This window comes from Schistocerca americana, chromosome 4 (assembly GCF_021461395.2).
Source record: "Schistocerca americana isolate TAMUIC-IGC-003095 chromosome 4, iqSchAmer2.1, whole genome shotgun sequence".
In the NCBI taxonomy this organism is placed as follows: domain Eukaryota; kingdom Metazoa; phylum Arthropoda; class Insecta; order Orthoptera; family Acrididae; genus Schistocerca; species Schistocerca americana.
In genome coordinates, this window is record NC_060122.1 from 586397460 (window position 1) to 586413023 (window position 15564).

Sequence of the window (15564 nt, forward strand, 5' to 3'; positions counted from 1 at the left end):
TTGAATTGGACGCGGTGGCCGGCGCGCGTTACGTAGTCCACTGGTGGCTGTGTTGGGGGTGATCAATGTGACTGTGGTGGGTGCGATCCGGGCGGCCATGCCGGCTGCCTGGGGGGGAGGGGGGAGGGGGCCACACGTGGTGGCAGGATGACAACAGGCTGGAGCTGTGCATCACTAATGGCTACAAGTGCAGGCTCCGTCTGGCCGCTGGCAGAGAGAGTGTCGTCTGTAATCAGTTCTTCTGCCAGGTCGAAGACATGTGCAACTGCTGGAGTGGGCAATATGTAGGCAGGCTCGAAGCGGTCAATTGACACCATAGAAGGCTTCCCGTTGCACTAGATGACCAGCGATTTGCCTCCTCAGGCAATCAAGCGGTGCAGTCCACAGTAGGGCAGCAGGAGAAGTGGCCGTACTGCGTCGGAACACAACATGACGTGCATGCAGCGCTGCAGGTCAGCATGCACGAATACCTTCCTGGTGCCGTGCCACATCAGTGTATGCACTCGGAGGCCGGCCATGTGAGTGTGCAGACGTTCTGCCAGAATGGGTGCTGCAGCGTCGTGTGGTACTTTTTTGATGAAATCGCCCGGGATCATCAGTGACTATCAGTAAACGAGGTCAGCAGGGGACGCACCGATCTCCTCCTCCGGCGTTACTCACAGGCCGAGCAGCACCAGTGGGAGTGCCTCTGACCATAAGGTGTCGTGGCAAGTTAGGGCGGCTTTTTGAGTCCTGTGGAACCGTTCGACCTTGCCATTCGATGCCGGATGGTAGCTTGTTGTCCTGTGTAGCCGGATGCCACACAGTCTGGTGAAGTGCGTGAACAATGAGCAGTCAAACTGGCAGCCGTGATCAGTGGTCACGTGACTAGGACATCCGAAGCGTGCCACCCAGTTGTATGCAAGTGCGCGCCCCTTCGCAGCAGTTCTTCTGAAGCCTGGACCAGGCGAAACGTGCGGCCATGAGTGTCGCAGTGGTGTTGGTGCCGAGGTGTGAAAGTCCGTGGACATGGTTGAAGACACTGCGCCACAATTTCCCTGGAAGGAACGGTTGGTGCATGCCGGTTGAGATGTAACACCAAATCTTCTGTGCGTAGCCGGGGACAGGCACCAGCTCCAGTTGCAGGCCGCTGGACGTATCGTGACTGAAGTTGTGCAGTTCTTCATCACTCTCCTGTACTTGGGCTACGTCCTCAAGGTTCACAGGTGGTCAGATAATGGCACATGCTCGAGACAACAATCAGCGACAACACTGTCTATCCCTGAAATGTGTCGGATGTCTGTTGTGAATTGTGACACGAATGTTAAATGCTGGAACTGGCGCCATGAACACTTAATGTGGTTGTTGTGGAATGTGTGTGTAATCAGTTAGTGGTCGATGAAAATGATGAATTGTCGGGCTTCTACAGATGGTCAGAAGTATATCACCGCTGCATACACCGCAAGCAACTCTCGATCATAAGCACTCCAAGCATGTTGCGATTCGGATAGCTTCTTAGAGAAAAAACCGAGAGGCTGGCAGTTCCCGCCAATGCGCGTCTGTAACGAAGCACCTATGGTGGTCTGGCTGACGTCCACGACTACAGCTAAGTCTGCGTCACGTATCGGCTCTGTGAGCAGCGTCGCTTCTGCAAGATTCCGTTTTGAGTCCATGAAGCTTTGCTCCATTGCATCTGTCCAATTCACAGGGGTCTTTCCCTTTGAGGTAGGCCCGTGTAATGCCTTAGTCAATGGCTCTTTCACGGTGGCAGTGTTTGGCAGGCGTCGGCGATAAAAGTTCAACGTGCCAAGGTAACGGTGTAGTTCTTTGTGTGTCTGCAGTTGCGGCATGTCCAGTATCGCTTGCACTTTCTCCGGTAGTGGTGTCAATCCGGTGGGGGTAATTAAATGGCCAAGGAACTCGATTTCTACCACATCGAATTCACATTTCACTGTATTAATAACAATGTCGGCTTCACTCAGGCACTAAAAGACGTTCGTTAGGTGGCGGCAGTGGAGCTTGGGCGACTTGCAATACACCAGGACGTCGTCCAGGTACGGGAAACAAAATGGCAAGCCTCCCAAGACGCCATCCAGGAACTACTGCCAAATCTGGGCAGCATTCCAAAGACCCACCGTCATAAACAGGCTTTCGAAAAGCTCAAAGGTAGTTATTAGAGCTGTTTTTTCAATGTCTTCGGGCGCCACCCAAATTTGGGTGTACGCCTTTGCGCAGTCTAACTTACTGAACACCACGCAACCCACCAAAGCATAACTGAAGCTTTGGAAGTGTGGGACTGCATATCGGTCTGGCACTGTTCGAGAGTTAAGGGCGTGGTAGTTCCCACAAGGGCACCACTATTTGTCTTTTTTGAATACTAAATGTAACGTCAATGACCATGGGCTGCTCGATGATCGAATGATGCCTTGCTGCAGCATGGCCTTGAACTCTGCCTTTGCTGCTGCATGTCTATCAGGTGTGAGTCGATGTGGGCAGCATGATGTGGGTGGTCCTGGTGTGGTTATTATGTGGTGCACCATCGAATGTTTAATGTCTCTCGATGTGTTAGCTGTGCTGGTGAGGACGAGGAATGTTTCAAGGATGTCGGCGTAAGGTCTGGAGCACTTCATAGGCTTAACACTGTAGAATGCAGCCTGTCGGTGCTGTCTCACTATCCTAAATTTGTTGTCGCATCGATGAGCTGGCCGTTTGTGATATCGGCTAGCAGCCTGTAATGGCCGAGAAACTCCGCGTCCAGGATCAGTTCATTGACATCGGCCATGGTGAAAGTCCAGGAGAATGGGTGGAGTAGACCTAGATCTAAATTGCACCTGTGTGTGCCGCAAGTTTTAATTGCTGAATTGTTTGCCGCTGTGAGAGAGAGTGCCTTGACTCGCCTGCAGTCTTGTAACATACACTCCTGGAAATTGAAATAAGAACACCGTGAATTCATTGTCCCAGGAAGGGGAAACTTTATTGACACATTCCTGGGGTCAGATACATCACATGATCACACTGACAGAACCACAGGCACATAGACACAGGTAACAGAGCATGCACAATGTCGGCACTAGTACAGTGTATATCCACCTTTCGCAGCAATGCAGGCTGCTATTCTCCCATGGAGACGATCGTAGAGATGCTGGATGTAGTCCTGTGGAACGGCTTGCCATGCCATTTCCACCTGGCGCCTCAGTTGGACCAGCGTTCGTGCTGGACGTGCAGACCGCGTGAGACGACGCTTCATCCAGTCCCAAACATGCTCAATGGGGGACAGATCCGGAGATCTTGCTGGCCAGGGTAGTTGACTTACACCTTCTAGAGCACGTTGGGTGGCATGGGATACATGCAGACGTGCATTGTCCTGTTGGAACAGCAAGTTCCCTTGCCGGTCTAGGAATGGTAGAACGATGGGTTCGATGACGATTTGGATGTACCGTGCACTATTCAGTGTCCCCTCGACGATCACCAGTGGTGTACGGCCAGTGTAGGAGATCGCTCCCCACACCATGATGCCGGGTGTTGGCCCTGTGTGCCTCGGTCGTATGCAGTCCTGATTGTGGCACTCACCTGCACGGGGCCAAATACGCATACGACCATCATTGGCACCAAGGCAGAAGCGACTCTCATCGCTGAAGACGACATGACTCCATTCGTCCCTCCATTCATGCCTGTCGCGACACCACTGGAGGCGGGCTGCACGATGTTGGGGCGTGAGCGGAAGACGGCCTAACGGTGTGCGGGACCGTAGCCCAGCTTCATGGAGACGGTTGCGAATGTTCCTCGCCGATACCCCAGGAGCAACAGTGTCCCTAATTTGCTGGGAAGTGGCGGTGCGGTCCCTTACGGCACTGCGTAGGATCCTACGGTCTTGGCGTGCATCCGTGCATCGCTGCGGCCCGGTCCCAGGTCGACGGGCACGTGCACCTTCCGCCGACCACTGGCGACAACATCAATGTACTGTGGAGACCTCACGCCCCACGTGTTGAGCAATTCGGCGGTACGTCCACCCGGCCTCCCGCATGCCCACTATACGCCCTCGCTCAAAGTCCGTCAACTGCACATACGGTTCCCGTCCACACTGTCGTGGCATGCTACCAGTGTTAAAGACTGCGATGGAGCTCCGTATGCCACGGCAAACTGGCTGACACTGACGGCGGCGGTGCACAAATGCTGCGCAGCTAGCGCCATTCGACGGCCAACACCGCGGTTCCTGGTGTGTCCGCTGTGCTGTGCGTGTGATCATTGCTTGTACAGCCCTCTCGCAGTGTCCGGAGCAAGTATGGTGGGTCTGACACACCGGTGTCAATGTGTTCTTTTTTCCATTTCCAGGAGTGTAGAATGGGGAATATCGAAAGGTCCGAACCAGTGTCGACAAGGTTTGCACTAGCTGGTGCAGGTCGGCATTTGATACTAGTGTGGGAGGCATGTGCCTCAACTGATAAGAGGGCGGGGGTGGGGGGGTGGGGGTGGGGGGGGGGGGACGTGTCATGAGCTGCCGCAGCCATGGTGCTAGGCGCTGTTGTCAATGCATCATGCACCCTGACAGCCAAGTTAGCGATAGTGTACAACTGCATCTCCGTCTGTGCTGCTATCACCGTCTGCACCTGAGCTGGGAGGCTGTGCACCCAGATAGAGTGTAACACTGAATCTGGCACCATGTCAGACTGTGCAAGGCTCCGTAAGGCACGCAGGAACTGCGAGGACCTCCGGTCGCCACATTCCTCTTGCTGCAACAGTTGGTGCACTCGTTGTTCTTCGGATGAGGAGATCCACTGGATCAAGCTCTTCCTTGAGCCGTCTGCAGGATGACTGCGTTGATGGGGTGGTGATTATATCCCGCACTTCAGGCATGTAATTTTGGTCGAGCTGGCTCACTACATGTCCACCAGGTCGCAGGTTACGTGGTTGCTCATAAAGACCGCCTCCACTTGGCTGAACCATATTACAGGATCGCGTGGCCAAAAGGGAGGCAGCCTGATCAACACCTGTCCAGTGCTTATTGGCGCTCCGGCAATTGTAGGAGGCATCGGTGTGGCGGAGATTTGTGCCCCAAAATTGTCCTGGGCTGTCTGTGGCTGCACGGCATTTGCGCATGTAGTCTGTGCTTGTAGCTCACTCTCCAGCCCCTTGTTGTGTGCGAGCAGGTTTTCAACAGTCTTTTGCAACTCTTCTAATGTCACCATCTTAGCACATAGCCGAATCCTCACACAAGAGTAAACACAACAAAGGAAAACACACAAAAAATAATACTAGACAGCTTTCGAACGAAACATACACGCACAAAAATTACACAAAAATAGGGTCTGTGCAAAAACAAAAAATAGTTTATAACTACGGAGCACTGTTCGGGTGCGGGCGTATCTGCGCCAGCATACTCGTGGTTCCACATCACTCGTACCGACAAAAGTTCATCGCCACGTGTTTTTAGCCTTGGATCACATCGGGGACACCAGTGAAGCGGAGACATGTAGTATCACCACTTACAGTCAAGACGTGCCCTCGCACTGTGTTCAAGGGAGAGGCTTGGTGACGGGGCAGTTTTTAGTCGAGACACATTTATTCTTTACTAGTTTTACAATAAGTAACAAATACTATTCATCATTAATGTCCATCCATACAGATGCGTTGTGCTAGCGGTATGGCTCAATCACTGATCCAGGAGGTTGTACACTCCAGTGATGAGGCATGGTGTGTGGACTGACCGAGACAAAATCCGCATCATCAAATGTTCAGTTCCTGGCGTGACTGGAGGTGCCATGATGTCCATGAAGAAGCAGAGGGCACTGCCATCAGAAGGGTGCACACCACAAAATGGGTGACTGCATTTAGGACCGCACATATGCGCTTGCGGTGGAGTCATGTTAACTCGATGCACATGGTCTGCGGCAGGAGAATTGGAGACATGTGTCGTGTCGCATTGACCAGCTCATGCTGTCTGTCTGCTTTGCCCCGTGCGTCCCGTGCACAATGCACCATTGCCAAAATTCGGCCTAACAGTATAGCTGCACTCATGAATGCCAGGCATCGCTTACTTGTGTCAGCTGTGCTGTAGTTCAGCCCTTCATGTGTTTGAACAGTGCTGCCGCCACACAGTTATCCATACAAATTCATCTAATATTCCAGATATGCAAACAGTACAAACATAATGTATTTCAAGAACCTTCCAGAAATGATCATTCTGTTGTTATGGCCTTCATTCCAAAGACTGGTCATAGAGCCAAATGGGGACCTATTTTACCTCTGGAGTATTTTACCCAAAAGGATGCAATCATCATTTATCTGTACAGTAGAGCTGTATGCCTTAAGGAAAAATAATGTCTGGAGTTTACTCTTGCTTTCAGCCATTTGCAGCACCAGCACAGCTATTACAAAGATAGATCAATCAGTTATCCAACTATCCCTGCAGTGACTGAAAAGTCTGGAGAGAGAATGATAAATGTGAAATAACAAATAACTATTGATGGTCATGGTTGAACCCAGTGAGCTGTAGCACAGTAGCCAGTGTTACTAACCACTAAATCACTATGATGGCACCAGTATGCATAGAAATATAATCTGCAAGATCATTAATATACAAATGAACAGGAAGAGTCCCAACACACTTCCCTGGGACACACTTGAAATTACTTCTACATCCATTGCTGGCTCTCCATCCAACATAACATGCTGTGTCCTCCCACCAAGAAAACCACACTACAGTTGTAGGTCTTCCTTGGTACTCTCATGTGTTCACACTTTCAATAGTAACAAAAACTACAAAGAGAAGCTCACTAGCTGGTACAAGTTGCATGCCAAATTGAAGAAAACATTTAGTGACAATCAAGAACCAGTCTATTTAGTTTTAGTAGAAGAACAATTTAAGAATATGGTCCAACATCACATTGGAAGATCAGTCATACACACAGAATGTTTTGGGCTTTTGCAACATTGTGAACCTGAACATGACAGAAGCCAACAAAATCTCACATTAGATGAAAGAAATTACAGAAGACACTTACCAACCCATTTTGGTAAAGGATGTTACAAGAGTAGAAGAATTCATCAAGTGGTGTCAGTGAATCAATGAAATTGTGAGTGACCTTCTAAAGTGGTTGTTGTAACATTTGTGGAAGAGCACCATGACTTTGCTTCTCTCATATGCCACACAGTAAGACAAGAGATACAGCAGTGTATGGCAGCTAGAAACATCAGATCGCATACGTGAAAAATAGTAGCCACAGACTTCGACGTCACGCATTGGGAGGTAATGTAGAACACTGAAGAAGATATGTATTGGTCTTTGGTACCAGACTCCACTGCCATTTGAAAGCACAATTGAGAGTGGACTTGGTCAACTTTGTCTTACACCTCCAAATTATAACCCAGTATCCAATCAAAGCAGGTACAACAAATTCCTTCACTAAGTAAACTACCCTGTGGAAGAACACACATTTGGAGGATGGAGGACAATGCACCAGTACGTTTTCACTGTGAATGTCCCCAACACATTGTACACCATTGCAGGGAGAGAAAACAATTATTTGATGTCTATTACACTGTCAGATGTCAACCATCAGAACAGTCCTATTCTGGTCAGTCATCTGCAAACCATTATAGTCATGCTGCAGGCTGAAGCTCACCTCTGTACCCTGAATAGGTAACTCCCCAATAGCTGTATCTGTCCCTGTTGCTGTACAGAAGTACAAGCCACTCACACAGTCACCAAATTCAAGAAAAATAAACAAGGTGGCCTGCACAGAGGTCAATTGGTAATGTGTGTGTGAAATCCTACGGAACTTAACTGCTAAGTTCATCAGTCCCTAAGCTTACACACTCCTTAACCTAAATTATCCTAAGGACAAACACACACACCCATGCCCGAGGGAGGACTCGAACCTCTGCCGGGACCAGCCGCACAGTCCATGACTGCAGCGCCTTAGACCGCTTGGCTAATCCCGTGCAGCCGTCAATTAGTGACATGACATGTTGAATGCTTATTGTTGCCAGCTAAGAAAGACTAAGTTCCATGATATGAAAGCAGTTGTGCTGAATGTCAAAAATGGGAAATACGTCCAGCTGACAGGAATGTGCATTGCAAGAATAGCTGTCAATGACATAACAAAGCCTTCTGAATTTGTCATTTCAGAGGAGAACTTTGGATCACTAACTGGCACGAGCAGCCACAACTCATCAATAAAGGTGTGTAGGAACAGTTTACTCTGTCTAGGAGGAGAAGCTTAGTGTCATTAACAATTAATCACACTCCACAACCACTAGAGACAGTTCATGGGAGAAAATTGTTATTGAACACCCAATAGGATTTGTCCTGACTGATGAACAACATCATTGAATAACAGCCATTCTGCATCAATTTTCAGCTACTTTCAAATCCTGAGTCTAGAAGACATAGATCAAGTGGCTCATGATAAAGCACCATATCAATTGGGATCATTGACCAAGTAACCACTGCTCATATAGAGTGTCACTGGCTGAACGATGGATAATCCAGGAGGAAGTGGAAAAGATTTTGCAAGATGATATCACTGAACTTTCAGAGAGTACTTGGTCCCTTCCACTAGTCCTTATGAAGAAGAAGCACAACACATGGAGTTTCTGCATTGATTACCTGCAACTGAATAAACATGGCATCTTGGATTACTTGAATGGAGAAAAATATTTCTCCCCTGTGGGCATGCAAAAATTCAGAAAAATGCTGAAAAGCTGATAACTTATGTTTCCAGAGTACCCTCCAATTCCAACAAGAACCACTCTACAACTGAGAAAGAGTGCCTTGCAGGTGTTTGGGCCTTCAACAAGTTCTGGCGATATTTATTTGGAAAACTGTTAACCACTGTGATGGGCCACCATCCTCTATGCTGATTGACTAACCAGAAGGATCTGTCAGGTCAGATAGTGAGATGCGCTTAAGCAGTACAACGTCACAATAGTATACAAAAAACAGACGCAAGCACAGGGATGCAGACTGCATTTCAAGCAATCCTTTGGCAGGACACAACAGCATGGATGAAATCTCAGTCATCACTGCTTTAAATGGCATTGCTGCTGAACAGAGGGAAGATCCAACACTGCTGAAAACCATAGAAACCTTGAAGAATGAAGAACTCACCTAAGAAGGATTCCAATTAACAAATGGGGTGTACAGGAGGAACCAAGACCCAATGATGCACACATAGTTGTTCATCATCCTACCACATCTGTGGCCACCAATCCTGAAGTATTCTCCAGACAGTCCAACATCTGGTCACTTGGGATTCACGGAGACTCTAGACCAAATAATATGGAGGTATCACTGGACAACTCTCTACCAATCCATGAGACACTATGTGAGCCACTGTAAGGAATGCCAACAAAGGAAGCAATCCAGCATTACAAGTTACTTAGGAATTAAATCAACAACAAATTCAACAAGATGAAGCAAAATGGCTACAGGAAAAATGTGAAGAAAAAAAGAACAGTAATCAGAAATACTCATTCAATAAAGAGAACAGTCAAAACAACTTTTGGACAGTTTAAAAGCAAAGGTAATGACCTCAAAAGAGCAAAAGAAGTGGAAGAAGAAATTTGTGTCAATTCCGGTCGAAAGAGGATTTACTTCTAGAGTCAAAATTTGACAGAATTGTAAAAATATTGTGACCAATCATGGCAGAAGCAATAGGTAACATTCCTTCAGAATTTTCAAAATTGGTTGGGAAGTGGCAACAGAATGATTGTTCAAGTTAAGTGTTTAGACTCTACGAGACTGGAGACATTACACTTGATGTCCAGAAAAATATCATCCACACAACTATGAAGATTTGCAATAGCAGATAAATGCAAGAACTATTGTACAACCAATATGATGTCCCACCCACTTGAATTGGTAGCTAGGATAACATACAAAAGGATGGCCAAACTGAGAATCTGTTAGATTATCAGATTGGCTTGAAGATAGGTAAAGGCACCAGAAAGGCAGTTCTGATGTCACACCTCATAACAGAACCAAAATTTAAGAACAAAACCAAAAATTAAGAACAATCAAGAAACTTTCATTTAATTTCTTGCTCTAAAATTTTGTGCAATAATTTAAATGGAAGCACAAAATTTGAAATATTCAGAAAAATAGGTACAAGCTACAGAGGACGTTGGCTAACATACAATGTGTACAAGAATAATGAGAGGGCACAAAGAATGAAGACAAGGGAGAAGTAATTGGTTTAAAAAGATTGTAAGGCACAGATGCCATTTTCTTCTCTACTCTTCAACCTGTATACTGAAGAACCAATAAAGAAAATAAGAGAAAGATTCTTAAGTGAGAAAAAAATCTAGGTGAAAGGATATCAGTGATAAGATTTGCTGATGACTTCGCTACCCTCTATGAAAGTGAGGATTAACTATAAGACCTGTTGAATTAGATGATCAATCTATAGAACAATGAATACACATTGAGAGTAAGCCAAAGAAGGATGAAAGTACAGTAATATTAGTGCAAACATAACATCAAACCGGGTACAATTTAGTAGACAAAGCAATGGAATTCTGATACTTTGGAACCAAATAATGTGAGAACATAAGAAGCACATTGACACGTGCAACAAGAGCATTCCTCATCAACAGCAATCTATTAGTGTTCAATATACACCTCAATTTAGATAACTGTAGCACAGACTCATGGAAGTAAATCTTGATATACGGGAAAAAAAAAGAAAAAAAAATAGAATTGAAACATCTGAGATATGAAATCAGTTGCGGATTTAAAAATTTTGCGCCCCTAGGAACACCCTATTATATGCCCCCCCCCCCCTCCCCGGCCAAAAAAACATGTTTTAAATAATATTTATAACCTGATTATCTCACAACGGCCGTTTGGGGTGGGAGCGCTGTAAGCTGTTTCCGTACTCTGCTATTCATTGTTCTGAAGAACGCATCAGCGATCTAGTTCGCTCAATCCAAATATAATGTGGTTCCTGAATTGTAGTTGGTGTATGGCAGCAGATAAAACAAATTTAAAACTGCACTGTGTTAACACATTCTTCTGTCGATAGACAAAAGAAACGAACACAAGGAAAACTTTTCTTTTAGGGTCTAAAAATTCGGATTTTTGTTATACATTCACTTTTAATATGTTCTTTTACACGAAACCGTTGAAAATGAAAATAAAAAAGTTGTGTTACGATCTAAAAATTGAAGCGAACGTGTCCATTAGAAATTAATACGTACTTTTACAAATATGCGCTCAAAATTAAAATTAAACTGTCGTTTTACGATCTAATAATGTGTAGCAGAATTAAAAAAAAAAAAAACACGTTCAGTACTAATGCCTGAGTCTATCAGAAAGTGTAAGAAATGGAAATGAAATAGAGATTTCGGTGCACGAACTAAGAACTAAATACAGACAAACAAACACAAAACTGGATTAGCTATTACATAATTTTACAGACTAGTGTGGAAAAATCAAATTTGTTTTATAATCTAATAGTTAACGTGCAAAGCATTTGGGTCTGTGTAGCTAGATGCTGCATAATAAGTGTACACATGACCTTTAATCAATGTAAGGGCTGAACAGTTTTGTACTGCAGCTACTGCTCTCACCAGAGCTCTTTCTAACGGTATTAGCAAAGCTTTTACGTATTTATCGACAGAACTGAACTACTTTATTTATTAACACTTTTTCATCCGTGCGCATTCTCCGACAACTATATTTCCGCGATAACTATACATTTCAGCAGATGCCAATAATACGCATCAGCTGTAATATACTACACTATCCGTATGACTTGAATGTACAGCGCCGAGCGACCTGGGTCATTCGGGTATTGTTTAGTATTGTTGGGCGCCTTTGATCGCGTCTGCACGTAAACGAGGTTTAGTTTCGCCTTCGCCTTCTGCCACTGGTAATTGTAAAATAAACGTAGTTTGTAAATCAAATGAATGTTCTCTACGTTATAATATAAACCATATAAAAACTAATATGAATAAATAAACTCACCAGTCAGCAAAGCTTGAGTCTGGCTTTGACGGCAGAAAACTCATTGATCATATCTCCGTAATTCGTTAGGAGGTCGGCTTCGATGTGAGGAATGGACAAGGTGTTCAATCTCTCCTCAGAGAATTTGGAACGTAGGTAAGATTTCAGTCTTTTAAGAGCCAAAAACGAGCGTTCTGCTGAACAATTTGTTAAGTGCCATACATAGAAATATTCTGAGAGCAATGTCAACATTTTGAAACACGGACTGAAACCTCCCTTTTCGTAAAATTTTACGCATTTCAAATGATATATGTTCCGCGAAATGTACACATTCACTAGGGAAATAAGGCTCTACATCTGTGTCATATGACACTTGGAGTTTTGCTGCACATTCAGCAATATTGTCGGGCGAACTGTTACTCAAAACTGTGAAGGAGTCCAACAGTGCTCTATAGCTTTCCTTCCTTCTCACTTATTCGGCATACAAGTTGTTGAGTACTGCGAAAAATGTTTCGACCCCAAATTTTTCCCTTCCAGTCAGAAAAAAAACTTATTCAGAGTCTGCTTCTTCGTCATCATGAAGTCTGCGTTTTCGTGATCTTTTATAGCTGCATTCATAGTCTTTGTCAGTCACAATCTCCATGGATTTATTTTCATAATAGTCGAACATGCCACAAATAGATGCAATAAAATCCTACAAGTGATTCATATAACTCATGCAATATTTTAGTGTCAATATTTGCACTTTCAGGTTTACACTAATAAATTTCTGGAGTATGTCCTTTCAAACTGTGATCATTAATATTATTTCTAGTCTGCTGAGTTGATTCAATAAAGCTGAAGCCTCATTTCGCTAAGTGGTTTTTCAAACGTATTATTGGCAATATGTGTGAGGGCATTGATAAAAAGGTTTTGCACTTGGGTACATTGAAAAAGAACATGCTTTCCGACAACAGCTTGCAGCACTAGTGCCGACTAAATTCAAAGTGCGTGCTGCACAAGGCACATAATGCACTTTCGGATTTCGTCCTTTATTGCGTGCCTGCAAACCAGTGTAGGTTCCTGACATATTGCTTGCGTTGTCATATGGCTAGCCTCTACAGTCAGTAATATCAATGGACTTTGTAGCCAGGACTTTTAGTACGGCCTCAGCTTAGTTTTCAGACTTGTGTCCCACGTCAGGTAAAAACAGAAAGAAATGTTCAACAGGTTCACCATTCTCGTTCACGTATCTTAAGATGAAAGATAATTGACCAATATGTGAAATGTCTGCAGTAGAATCTACTATTATAGAGAAATATTTTTCGTTTTATTTCACTTAGGATAATTCCTTTTATTCGTTCAGAAAGAAGCTCTATTGTTTCATTACAGATTGTTGAAGACAGATAACTTGTATGTCCCTGCCCTGGTTTTCCATATCGTTCAATGTGCTCTGCGAGAAGAGGATCAAACTCGGCTGTAAGTTCAAGAGTCATCATAAATTGATCATTATGTAATGAATGATAGCGGGTTAAATATGGCGCCGAGTGAGGATAGCGAGTGTGTAAAGTCCAGAAAAAAGTGTAAAAATAACGAGGAAAAGTGTTTATCGTGCAGTATAGTCAGTGTGGATTGTGAAAACTTGTGCATGCCATGCTACATAATAAAGAAAGTCGCAGAAAAAAACTGTGGAACCACAAGAAGTAATAAGGAGAATTACACATGTGGAGCATCTAAATCGTCTTTCGGGGAAACAAGTGTAATATTAAGTTCGGATCCCTGCCACTGCAAGAAACGTGCGGTTAAATGTGTAATGTGCACGATATGTAAAACCGTGTTTCATTATTCATGTGTTGACGTAAATCCTAAACGTAAGATTTGGTTCTGCGCAAAATGTAGCAGAGAAGATCCTGTGCAAAAACTTAATAGAGTGGATTACGCGAACAATATCATTGCAGTGTTAGTGGAAGAGATACACGTTTTACAACACGAGTGCAACAAATCCCCGCAGCTGAACACAACGGGCATAAATAAATCGCACAGTGAACTCCACTCAGGAACCATTAACTATAGTAGCAAAAATATAAGACATAACTTGTGTAAAAAGTACGGGAGAGTAGGCAGTAATGGCGTATGCGAAACAAAGTTCCGTTCTTGGTGTGCAAAAGTTGATCCGTCGCCGAAAACACACGAAAATTCATCGTCAGAAAGGATCCTGTGCAAAAACTTAATAGAGTGGATTACGCGAACAATATCATTGCAGTGTTAGTGGAAGAGATACACGTTTTACAACACGAGTGCAACAAATCCCCGCAGCTGAACACAACGGGCGTAAATAAATCGCACAGTGAACTCCACTCAGGAACCATTAACTATAGTAGCAAAAATATAAGACATAACTTGTGTAAAAAGTACGGGAGAGTAGGCAGTAATGGCGTATGCGAAACAAAGTTCCGTTCTTGGTGTGCAAAAGTTGATCCGTCGCCGAAAACACACGAAAATTCATCGTCAGAAAGGAAATATGATACCAATGTCTACAGGGCCAGACTAAACCCACCTATTCAATTACGAAACCGATACGAAGTGCTAAGCGAAATAAGTGATGATAGTGCTTCAGAAAATATTTTTGAAAATACGCAGGTACATGTTTCAGCCGTTGCTGCTTCCCTGAATAGGCCTACGCGCAATTCATGTCAACAAATGCCTAGGTCACAGCAAAAAGTACATAATCACATGGGAAAACTGCACATTCTAGCTGATAGCCACGGGTGCGGAATAGCCTCTCTCGTTAATGAGGCATCAGTTGTGAAATCTACGAGTTATGTCAAGCCTGGGGCTTCCCTTTCGGAGGTAATTAAGAATGTTTACACTGATGAAATTATCAAGTTGACTTCAAAAGACTTTGTAGCTTTGTTTGGTGGCTCTAACGATGTATATAAAAATGAAACCTCTAAAGCCTGCCCAGAATTGAAAAAGCATCTGGCTCTTTTGTCTTATACAAACATTCTCTTTGTCAACATTCCACATCGCTATGATCTGCCACGCTGGTCTCGTGTGAACAAAGAGATTAGTGCTGCTAATGAGAGTTTTTCCAGTATATGCAGTCAATTCGAAAATGTTTGTCTTGTTGATATTAGTGGCATTGGTTGGAGATTACACACTTCTCATGGCCTTCACTTGAATGGCCTAGGGAACAAAATTGTAGCACAAAAAGTATTGGATGAAATAAAAAGGCACCAGCAAACACCTGCAGCACCATCAACGACAGTGACAGTAACACCACAAAAATCAATAACAGCAGGTTCATCACAAGTAGCAACAGCAACAACAAAATCATCACCATTAGCAGCAGTAAAATTACCACAAATGGTCAAACCACAATCAGTAACTGCAACTAAACCTTCGGCGGAAACAACAGCAAAACCAACAGATACTACAACAACAAATCCACCATCAACAGAAATAGTGCCAATAAAAGAATCAAAGGCAGCAACAGCACGAAGAATCCTGTCAGCACCACCACCACAACCACTACCACCACCACCACCTCCGGCCACAGAAACAGCAGCAGCAACTGAACCAACACCAACAGTAGCAGCAGCAACAAAACCATCAACAACAGTTGCAGCAACACAACACTGCCTAAGGAGTCAAAGACA